Source organism: Schistosoma mansoni, chromosome W (genome assembly GCF_000237925.1).
Source record: "Schistosoma mansoni strain Puerto Rico chromosome W, complete genome".
NCBI lineage: Eukaryota > Metazoa > Platyhelminthes > Trematoda > Strigeidida > Schistosomatidae > Schistosoma > Schistosoma mansoni.
The window spans coordinates 17,608,163-17,618,505 of NC_031502.1; positions in this window are offsets into that span (position 1 = coordinate 17,608,163).

The window sequence follows — 10,343 nt, forward strand, 5'->3', positions numbered from 1 at the left end:
ACTGCAGCACGAGGCAAGCCGGAAGGGAAACGGAAAAGAGGAAGGCCAAGGAACACATTACGCCGGGAAATAGAAGCAGATATGAAAAGGATGAATAACAACCGGAAAGAACTGGAAAGGAATGTTTGCGACGGGGTTTGGTATATCTTGTGGCTGAGTGGATGCCTAGTTAATGTATGGCATAAGACCGCCAATCAGAGAGCAGCGAATCATCGATTGGAACAGTGACACACGAAAACCGTACGAGCAGTCTAGAGTGCTTATCGATCCTGCTTCTGCCTAGCCCAGCCAGTTAAGTCCAGAACACCAATAGCAGCCTCTGCGATATGAATCATTATTCTCAAACATACTGGGTTTATGTACCAAACAAACTGACCACATCGTACCATAAAATAGAAAATAACATTTGTAAAAGGTTTGGCCAAATGTGGCTGTGAATAAGGGGAACAGTAATCAATAGACTGAGTATAACTCAAGAATGGTAAATTGTATAATATTACTTCATAGGTCAAAATAAAGCTTATGATAAGAGGAACACGAATACGAATATTTTAGTTACTTAACAAATATACAATAGGAAATATTTATATCACATTGGTCCATAAATAGCCATCAAAGTTACCATTCATAATTCTCCACGGGACATAACAGGGTTGGATGGAGAATGCTGGTGGGCTGCTTATGCTCCTGCACAAGGGGTAACAGGCGTAAGTCTATCGATATTTTCTCTAAACAAGGCGGGACAACCTGTGAGATTTCCAGCAGTAGAAGCTAGTTCGATTTCCTTAATAAATCACATACTTGAATATGCTTATTTTTTGTTGCTAAGAGGTTTTGAACTCTACTTTTTCACACGATACCACTCGTAAGGTTGGTCTGATGGACGGATTTCAATTTCATTAATGTCTGAGTGCCTTACAAAACCCACATCCTCTAATAGCTTTTGTTTTAAATGACTTCTGTCCACGTACATTTCCATTTCAAGCATCTTATACGTACGTATGTTATTATACTAAAGAACGTCCTCAAGACAGCTGTGGTTAGTTTGGACATTCACTCATTTGAAAGAATGAACCCAATACTCGACATCGTGAGCACCTATTGATATTTACGTCCTAATCATTTAACAACCAGCGTTTTATTCAGCATTTCATCCAAGACTTGCCTATAATCAAACTCCTATACTAAACATTCTAGCACGGAAAGGTTGTTTTGTATCAAGTCCAACAAGAGCAACTCTAGTTACCCCGATTTCAAGATTGGGTAAAGGAAGAGTATTGGTTTTGCAGTCAGTGACCACATTTCGTACCAAAAGAACTCCTCTAGAAAAAAGCCGATAACAAAAGTCATTTGACTGCTTAAACTCTGACCTGGGAGTTCAAGGCCATACATATAGAAGAGTTATGGTGCCTCATAGTAAAAGCCAAGACTCTTCACAGGTCACGGGACTGATGCCACTTCTGGCAACCAGAACAAATATTAATACAGCTACATGGAATGTCCGCACAATGTAGGAGGGATAGAGAGGGTCACTCAAACCACAGCAGAAAGGAGAAGACACAACATGACCGTGCTTGGAATAAGTGAAACCCATTGAACACAATCTACACAAAAAAGACGAACTTCAGGAGAGCTGTTGTAGTATTCTGATCATGAAGAAAATACCCCTCCACACACACACAAGGAGTTGTACTGATCCTGTTCAAAGAAGCACGACAAACGCTCATAGGATGGGAAAGTCACGACTCAAGAATCATTAAAACATCCTTCAAATCAAAAAAGGAAAGGGTTACGATGAACATCATCCAGTGTTACGCACCCACCAACTATGGCAATGAGGACAACTAAGACCAGTTTTGTGATAAGTTTCAGTCCGTCGCAGAGAATAACTCAGGAAAAACATCTAACCATCCTGATGGCGCGACATAGGTTATGAGATGGAAACGGAGACTAGCGAGTCTAAGTGCTTCCAACTACACCGTCATAGATAGCAGCACTTTCTCCAACAAACCCATGAAAAAAGCTGCATCGGCTTCACCACACAACACTACAGAGAGCCAGACTAATCATAAATGCAGGAACAAAACATTCAGAAAGTTCATCCAATAAGTGAGAACAGACGGAAGAGCTAATACAACTTCCTATTGCCACCTAGTGGTGGCCAAGATATAGCTGAAGCTAAACGGGCATTGGACACTTGGACAACAGCACTACAAAAGTTTAATACAACCTTCCGTTGAGACTAACAAGCTCACCGAGTTCAAGACAGCTCTCAGAAACAGCTTCCCAGTCTTACAAGATCTACTAGAAAAAGAGGAATCCACTATGGAGAGCAACTGGAACGGCACTAAAGAAGTGATAACTTCAACATCTCAGGTTTTAGGGTCCAAGAAGCACCAGCAGAAAAGTGGATGTTTGTAAACATCGTTAGGAAAACTTAAGAACGGAAAACAAGGAGGCAACATTCAACAACGGACGAACAAACTCAGAGAAAACCAACGAACAGGTCGAATATACAGAAGCAGATAAAGTCAGTCAGTCAGCTACAACGTAGGACCAGGCACATATATGCATCGGTCCAAGTTGCCATACCTCGTTAGCACAACAAGATGAACACCGGATTCATAGAAGTAATTAATTTAGTGGTGGTAGTATATAAAGAAAGGTTGTATATAAGGATATAGTACAGGAAGGAAGAGAGATATGAAGCAATTTTAATCTCATAGTTTAAGAGAAGATAAAGAGTGTATACACCTACGCCATTGTGATCGATTCTGAGCCATGTCACCTAGAGTCTCCAACCATTGGTTACGATAGTCACGCGGACCCCAACCAGGTAGTCTGCATCTGCCAACATGGCTCAGGCTAGAAGTTAGTGACTTCAAACACTGATGCCATGTTTTGGTTTGGCCGCCCCTAACTCTCTTCCAACCATCCCCAATACTAGTCATCATAGCGCGTCGTGGTAATCTGTGTTCAGGCATACGTAACACATGGCCCAACCATCTCAGTCGATGAAGATTCATCACCTCATCAACTGATTTACCATCGTCCCCTAATACCCTGCGTCTAACCTCACTATTACTTACCCGGTTATCCCAGCAGATGCGAGCAATATTTCTAAGACATCTGTGGTCAAATACTAGTAACCTACGAGTATCTTCTACTCTTAATGGCCATGTTTCACAGCCGTAAAGTAGAACAGAGCGAACTGCTGCGCAGTATACTCGTCCCTTAATTGATAGACGGATATCTCGTCTTCGCCATAGGTGACGTAAGTTGGCAAAAGCCAAACGAGCTTTTTGAATCCGTGCTGAGATTTCGTCAGACACCAACCCATTAGGGCTGATTAGACTTCCAAGATAAGTGAAGTTGTCGACGCGTTCGACTACTTCACTCCCTATCCTTAGTTCGGGTGTTGACGCAGGCCAGTCCTGGAGTAACAATTTACATTTGGATGGGGAGAAACGCATCCCAAACATCCTGGCATTATTACTGAGTTCCAACAGAAGACTCTGCATTTTGCCAGCGTCTTCACCAAACAGGACTATGTCATCTGCGTATTCTAAGTCGCTTAGTGGTCCCCCTGGTAGGAGATCAATTCCTGTAAATTCAGTCGACGAGAGTGTTATTTCCAGCAACAGGTCTATAATGAAGTTAAACAAAAATGGGGATAGTGGACAGCCTTGACGTACACCACTTGACGTTGTAAAATCATATGACAGTTCGCCATAAGCTCTCACTCGACTGATAGTGTTCGAGTAAAGAGCCTTCACAAGGTTTATGTACTTCTCAGGTACACCTTTCAATGACAGACATTGCCACAGAACCTCTCGGTTTACAGAGTCAAATGCTGCTTTTAAGTCAAGAAAAACTATCATTGTCGGACGCCGATAAACGTGTCTGTGCTCTAAAACTTGACGAATGGTGAATATGTGGTCGATACAGCTACGACCAGGTCTGAAGCCAGTCTGATTTTCTCGTGTTTGCAGTTCACGAGTCTTAGTTAGGCGCCCGATAATTATTGAGGCTAGTATTTTAGATACTATGTTAGTCAGACTAATCCCTCTATGGTTATCGCAGGATGATTTTGACCCCTTTTTATATATTGGGACAATAAGTGATTGTGACCAGTCGGATGGGATTACATCCGTCTCCCAGATTTTAGCCAGAATATTAGTCAACCTAATCGCTAAAATTGGACCACCATATTTAAAGACCTCTGGAGCCAATCCATCTGGTCCAGCTGCTCTTCCTCGTTTCAGATTACCTATAGCCTTTTGAACTTCAAGTAGGGTCGGGGGGCCTACTTCAATGTTCCATTCAGGTTTTCTGGGAATAGTGGGTAGTTGTGCAGTAGCTGAAGGCCAGCTAAACTGTTCCTTAAAGTGTTCCGCCCATCGTTCTAAACGTTTGGGTTGAGAGCAGATAAGGGTTCCGTCTTTTTCGGAGATTGTCTCACTTACACTTGACTTCTTAATTCCAGTTTCTTTTATTAGTCTGATGAGTTGCCTGGTGTTGCCTACAGCCGCTGCCTTTTCCATCTCTTTTGCTTTCGTTGCCCACCACTGCTCACGATCGTTCCTTAGACTTTTAGTTAACCTAGATCTAATTTGTTTACGCTCTTCGTCATGTTCAGAGCCTGATGGGATGAGTTTACGCGAATCCATCAGTGAAATAGACTTAAAAGAAATCCATTGGTTTTTTGGAGCCCTATGGTTTAAATGACTAATAGATGTTACTGCTGTTTCCACAGCTGTTCGTGTGTCTTTCCAAGCAGTATCTGGGTCAGTCTCGTTTACAGAACTGCCTAGATGTGAACTCAGTTGTTTCTGGAATTCGCATTTGGCTTTTTCGTCCTCCAGTTCAATCCTAATGCGTCTTCTTAGTGTACTTTTCCTGCGTCCATTGAGGTGCAGACAAATGCGCGCTCGTATTAAAGCGTGATCAGAGTCTAAACAAGTATTCCAATACGAGCGACAATCTTCTATTGAGCCTCTCCAACGATGACTGATGACAATATGGTCTATTTGAGTCCACCGTTGGTTTGGTGCAGGTGGTCGCCATGTTAGACGATGTCTCTCCTTATGTTTAAAATTAGTGCTTGCCAAAAATAAACGATTGTCTGAGCATAGTTGCAACAGACGATCACCATTATCGGTTCGTTGAGCCGGAATACTAAAACACCCACCTAAATGTCTTTCTGTTTGATTTAAGCTGCCCACCTGGGCATTAAAGTCACCCGCTACGACTACTATGTCTGAGCGCTTAGCTTTCTGAAGAAGCTCAGAGAGCTTTCTGTAAAAGTCATCTTTCACCTCATCATGGCTGCAGTCAGTGGGAGCGTAGGCAGAAACGACGAAAAGGCAACGACGTGTGTCCCTATCCTTCCGAGTTCTTACGGAGCCATTTAGCCGGACAGCACACAGGCGACTGTTAACGGGGATCCATTCTAGTAGTGCCTGTTCTGCCCTTGTACTTAGTGCTATGCCTACACCTGCAAGTCCGCGAGAACTAGCCAACGGGTCGCCAGATACACGGAGGGTGTATTTCGTTGGCTGTCCATTTTGGCGAGGTGAGGTCAAGTGAATGACCACACTGGGATCCTGTATGCGTGTTTCGGAGACACAGCATACATCAATGGTACGAGATTCTAGGGTTTTAGCTAAGGAGGCCTGTTGACCGATTTGGCATAGGGTACGTACGTTGAAGGCTCCAATGTGTAGTTTGGAGCGAGGTTTTAGTAGACCTGAGACAGTGTTTCGCGCACTAGAATCGTTGGCCATGGTGACACTTGAGGAGGAAACCGAGAGAGGAAGTTTAGTGTTGAAAGTCAAGGTAGAAGGAATAGTAGGAATTGAAGAAGGAGATTGATTATGAATACAGTGGTCTTGAGTGCTGTTAGAGGTATGAGGGCAGTTATCACTTCCCGGTTGCCCACACCGTGGAAGGATTCTTCTAGAGGTACCTGAAAAGGAAATTGGGTTAGAAGTGGTCTTAATGACCTGAGAGCGTGACCGCAGTGCCCAAGGGACAACTGCTTGAGGTCGGTCACACACGACCTTTTTGTGGGTAGTTTTTGTGTTAGCTCCGTTCTTCAAAAAAAAACCTTACCGCCGGAGACGGATATCCGTGGGATAAGGCGAGGTGTGCATTTTTAGGGTCGACCTTTTCTAACCCCACCCCTCCTTGTGGGAAGGCAGCATCGCTGTCATGCTGGTTGTCTGAAGGAAACACCTTACTGCTGTCACACCCCTGTACAGTCAGCAGTACGACTTCGCCTTCGGACCTTGGGTTTGCTGCTTTTAGTCTCACTGCTCTTCAACCAACCTGTCTGGCATGGTAGGACCTCGAGGAACGATTGTTCCAGCCAGCATAGCTCGATTGCTTCATCACAATAGGCAAGCCCGACCACCACGTCAAGGTAGCAGCAACGGTCGGGATAAACGAGTGAAGCGGGACATTAGCGATCACAAGAGGAAATATGTAGAAGACTTACCAACCACATCAGAATAAGCTGCAAGAGAAGGACGCGTGGGAGAAATGTGTGACAACCAAGAAGCTTGTTGTGAAGTACAGTGGACCACAAAGATCAGTCAGGGACAAAGAAGGGAAACGAAGCACTGGAACGAGTGGGTAGAGCACTTTGAAGAAACTAGCACCACTACACCCACTGGGTTTTAAGGCAAAGAACCTTTCTATATATAACAACTGATAAATAACAATAGATGGGTAATAGAGTTAGGTACGTGCTATTTAAAAAGGACAGTGGTATTGTTTCTCGTTGACTTACATTTACTACTTTGGTCGTAAATTACAGATCAACACTACTTTAATTGAATTTATTTTGGTCAGGGTGACATTGTACTTGTGTGTTTTGATTTTGTGTATTCATTGTATCAAAGCATACTTGGTCGACTGTGACTAGGCTTTTTTGGTTAAGGTTTGAGATTTTTTACATATCCGCTTTGTTACTATTTTTGGTTAATTTTTAAGATGGTCGGCTCTGCTCACAAATGTGGGCAGCCATATTGCTTATTCCCTGTGGAAGAAGAAATGCAAAGTGATGTGTAAGAAGTGGTTCCATAAGATGTGCACCCGCTTAAGTCCCACTGCCTATAAAAGGTGTTCAAAGCCTAACTCTCATTAGCTCTGTATGTTTTGTTGTTCGAGCAAAACATTACTCATCCAAGAAGTAATTAGCCTTCTGGTGTTGGCTAACAAAAGGGTTGACGGTAATATGAGTACTGACAGCGAAGAATGCTCCCGTATGCTGTGACGGCACGTGCCAGACACGCGACTGCGCAACATACAATAGGGACATCTATCCCGAAACAACAATAGATACTGGTGGCCAAGTTGCTACAACAGAGACTGATGATTCAGAAAAAACCATTATCGCACCGAGTAGTTCAAATGTGGATGCTGCGACTGATAGGAAATGGATGACGAGGAAACATAGGAGAGAAGGAAAGATAGCCAAAAATAACGCCCATTTAGTCGAAAAGTCCTTGGTGGACTCATATTCTCTTTGTCAGGTTACTTCGCCAAAGTCCCAAAGTAAGACAATATTTAACTCTATCGTAGATGGGAAAAGTGTGGCCTCATCAAAGATTGTCGTGAGTCATTCGCTACACTCACATGACTCCGTTACAATGAAAACTAACGGTAAGATGCCAGCACTTAACAGGTAGGATCTGACATCTAAGTCGAAAGCCGTAAACACGACTTTCAAAGAAGTTAAACCCGTTCCTAGTTTGATTATTTGGAATCTAGAGGAGCCGAAAGTTAATGAGCCTGTTAAAAGACATGCACACGATCTGTAGAGACTGTGCTATCTCGACTGATTGGTCGGTTGATGCGGCTGGATTGATCGAATACAAATGGAATAAGTTTAAGGCTACATTCGAGTTCGTAACATAACCGTTTATCCCATGACCAACACATAAGCTATCACATTTCTCTCCATGGATTAATAAGGAAATCAGAAAGCTGTTGAAGCGTACGAAACACTTCTGGGACATATTCTTGTCAACAGGACACGAATCATTCAAGTGTGAATGCCAAACAATCCGGAATATATATAAAAGCATCATAGCTAAATGTCGTACTATTTATGAACTACAGTTGGCATATGATAGCCGTACTTGCCCGAAACTATTGTTATCGTACGTTAAACGGCGAACAGAACGTAGTGATGGTATTCCCACATCACTGCTACATGAAAATTTAGATTTGCTAGCTGAATCAAATCTGGCAAAATCCGAGACTTTTTCAAACTATTTTAGCGAAATCTAATCTACGTGTATTGTTACAAGTACTTGTCTCAACCACACCGAGATTTCAGCCATGGATTCTGTACGTATGACTGAGGAAACGGTTCTTTAGTTGATCACTAACCTCAAACCTAGTAAGATGCCGGACTCTGACGGGTTACATCCACGACTGTCTTCATCTTTTGCAGACATTTCGTGACACTCTTCAACATGTCCCTTTTACTCGCTCAACCCTCCAGAGATTGAAAAGATGCTGTAGTCAGTCCTATATTTAAAGATGGTTAGAGACAGGTCATATCTAACTACCGACCTGCCAGTCTAACCAGCATAATTGTTGTCACTTAAAAAGATAATTCGTCTTAAATTACTAAGTCACATAGATTCGCACAATCTGTTAACAGTCGAGCAACATGGGTTTCGTAACAAGCGTTTATGCTTCAATAACTTACTTATTGCGAGAGAGGATTGGACAGCAGCGATAGATAATGGTCTGTCTGTCGATGTGATATTCATAGACTTTTTCAAAGCGTTTGACAAGGTTCCACACTTAAGTCTTCTACAGAATCTCTCGAGCTTCGGAGTAACAGGTGCTGTGAATGAATGGATAGGAAACTTTTTATGTGACCGCAGACAGAGAGTGAAGGTCAATAAAACGGTATCTGAACAAAAGCCGGTTGAAAGTGGTGTAGCTCAAGGCACTATCTCGGGCCCTCTACTTTTCTTTCTCTACATTAATGAATTACCTGCATTGCTTAAGTCGTCGACATTATTGTCTACGGATGATGTAAAAATCTGGAGAGCATTTAAATGCTTTGACGAGATGTGTCGAATTTAATATCCAACCTATGTAGGATCACACTTAGAGTACTGTATCCAAAGAGCTAGCCCATGTCCGATTAAAGATACTAACTCACTTAAGTTTGCTCAGCGTATGTGAACGAAACTAGTGAGAGGTGTTTTTAAAGTGCCCTACGATGAGCGCTTGACACGCCTACACTATTTTCCCTTGTCGTATCGTAGGACGCGAGGTGAACTTATACTGGCATTTCGTATCTTTCATTACGATTACAGTGTCAATGTTTTATCTTTTTGCCTTTTCCAGCACTAATAATCTCCGAGATCATAGCAAGAAGGTTCACAAACAGCGATCTAATAAACTTAAAGTGGAGTTCCGTTTTTCTGACCGAGTGGTCAATGACTGGAACGCCTTACCTCAACAGGTGATATCAGCCCCACCTGTGAATATTTTTAAAGAGAAGCCGGACCTTGACTGGAAGGCAATCTGTCAGGATTAACACAGGTTCATCAACCTACTTTCCTTATCACTGAAGACTGACTGAAAGAGCATCTTGAATGTATCATCGCAAAAAATCAACTCACGCTGAAAATAAATAGATGAGTAGTAATTCATTGAAAATATTCAATCATTACTGAGACAACACATGCGAATACCTCAAGAATTTGCGACAAGACGCTCGCTAATGTGATGCTTGATGGACCAATCGAGCTGAAGCGCAAAAGTTCCAAAGTGTTTCCGTTCCAAATTCAACGTCCATGTTACGAACTAATGTGAATCACTTAACCTATTTGCATTTACTTTCACAAAAATTACTCAGGATTATCCATTTGACAGATGGTTACTTAATTAGTAGCGAGAGATCAATCCATGAAATTATCAGCAGAAAATGTGTCCTAATAGTATGTTGAAGACATTGTTATGAACAAAAATTTAGTTGAGAAGAACAGCATGTTCAAATGATAATCAACCATCGATATTTCCTTTTGCTTTGATAGGAAAACCAGAACTTGAATCAAGTGTATTGCAGTCAGTGACAGAAAAGAGACAAATTAAATGGAACTTAAAAGTTACAAACGTTGGCGAATTTTAATTTCGAACTGGATTTTTCTGACTATTCCTATAGGTTTGGCATTCGCTTCAACGTATCAAATGACAGATGTAATTAGTCCTCATTTTTCAGGTTTACAAAACATCATCAATAGTCTGATTACTGATCTCAAACATAAAACTGTTGATATTTCTCTGCAGACCATAACTGTGTTGATGGG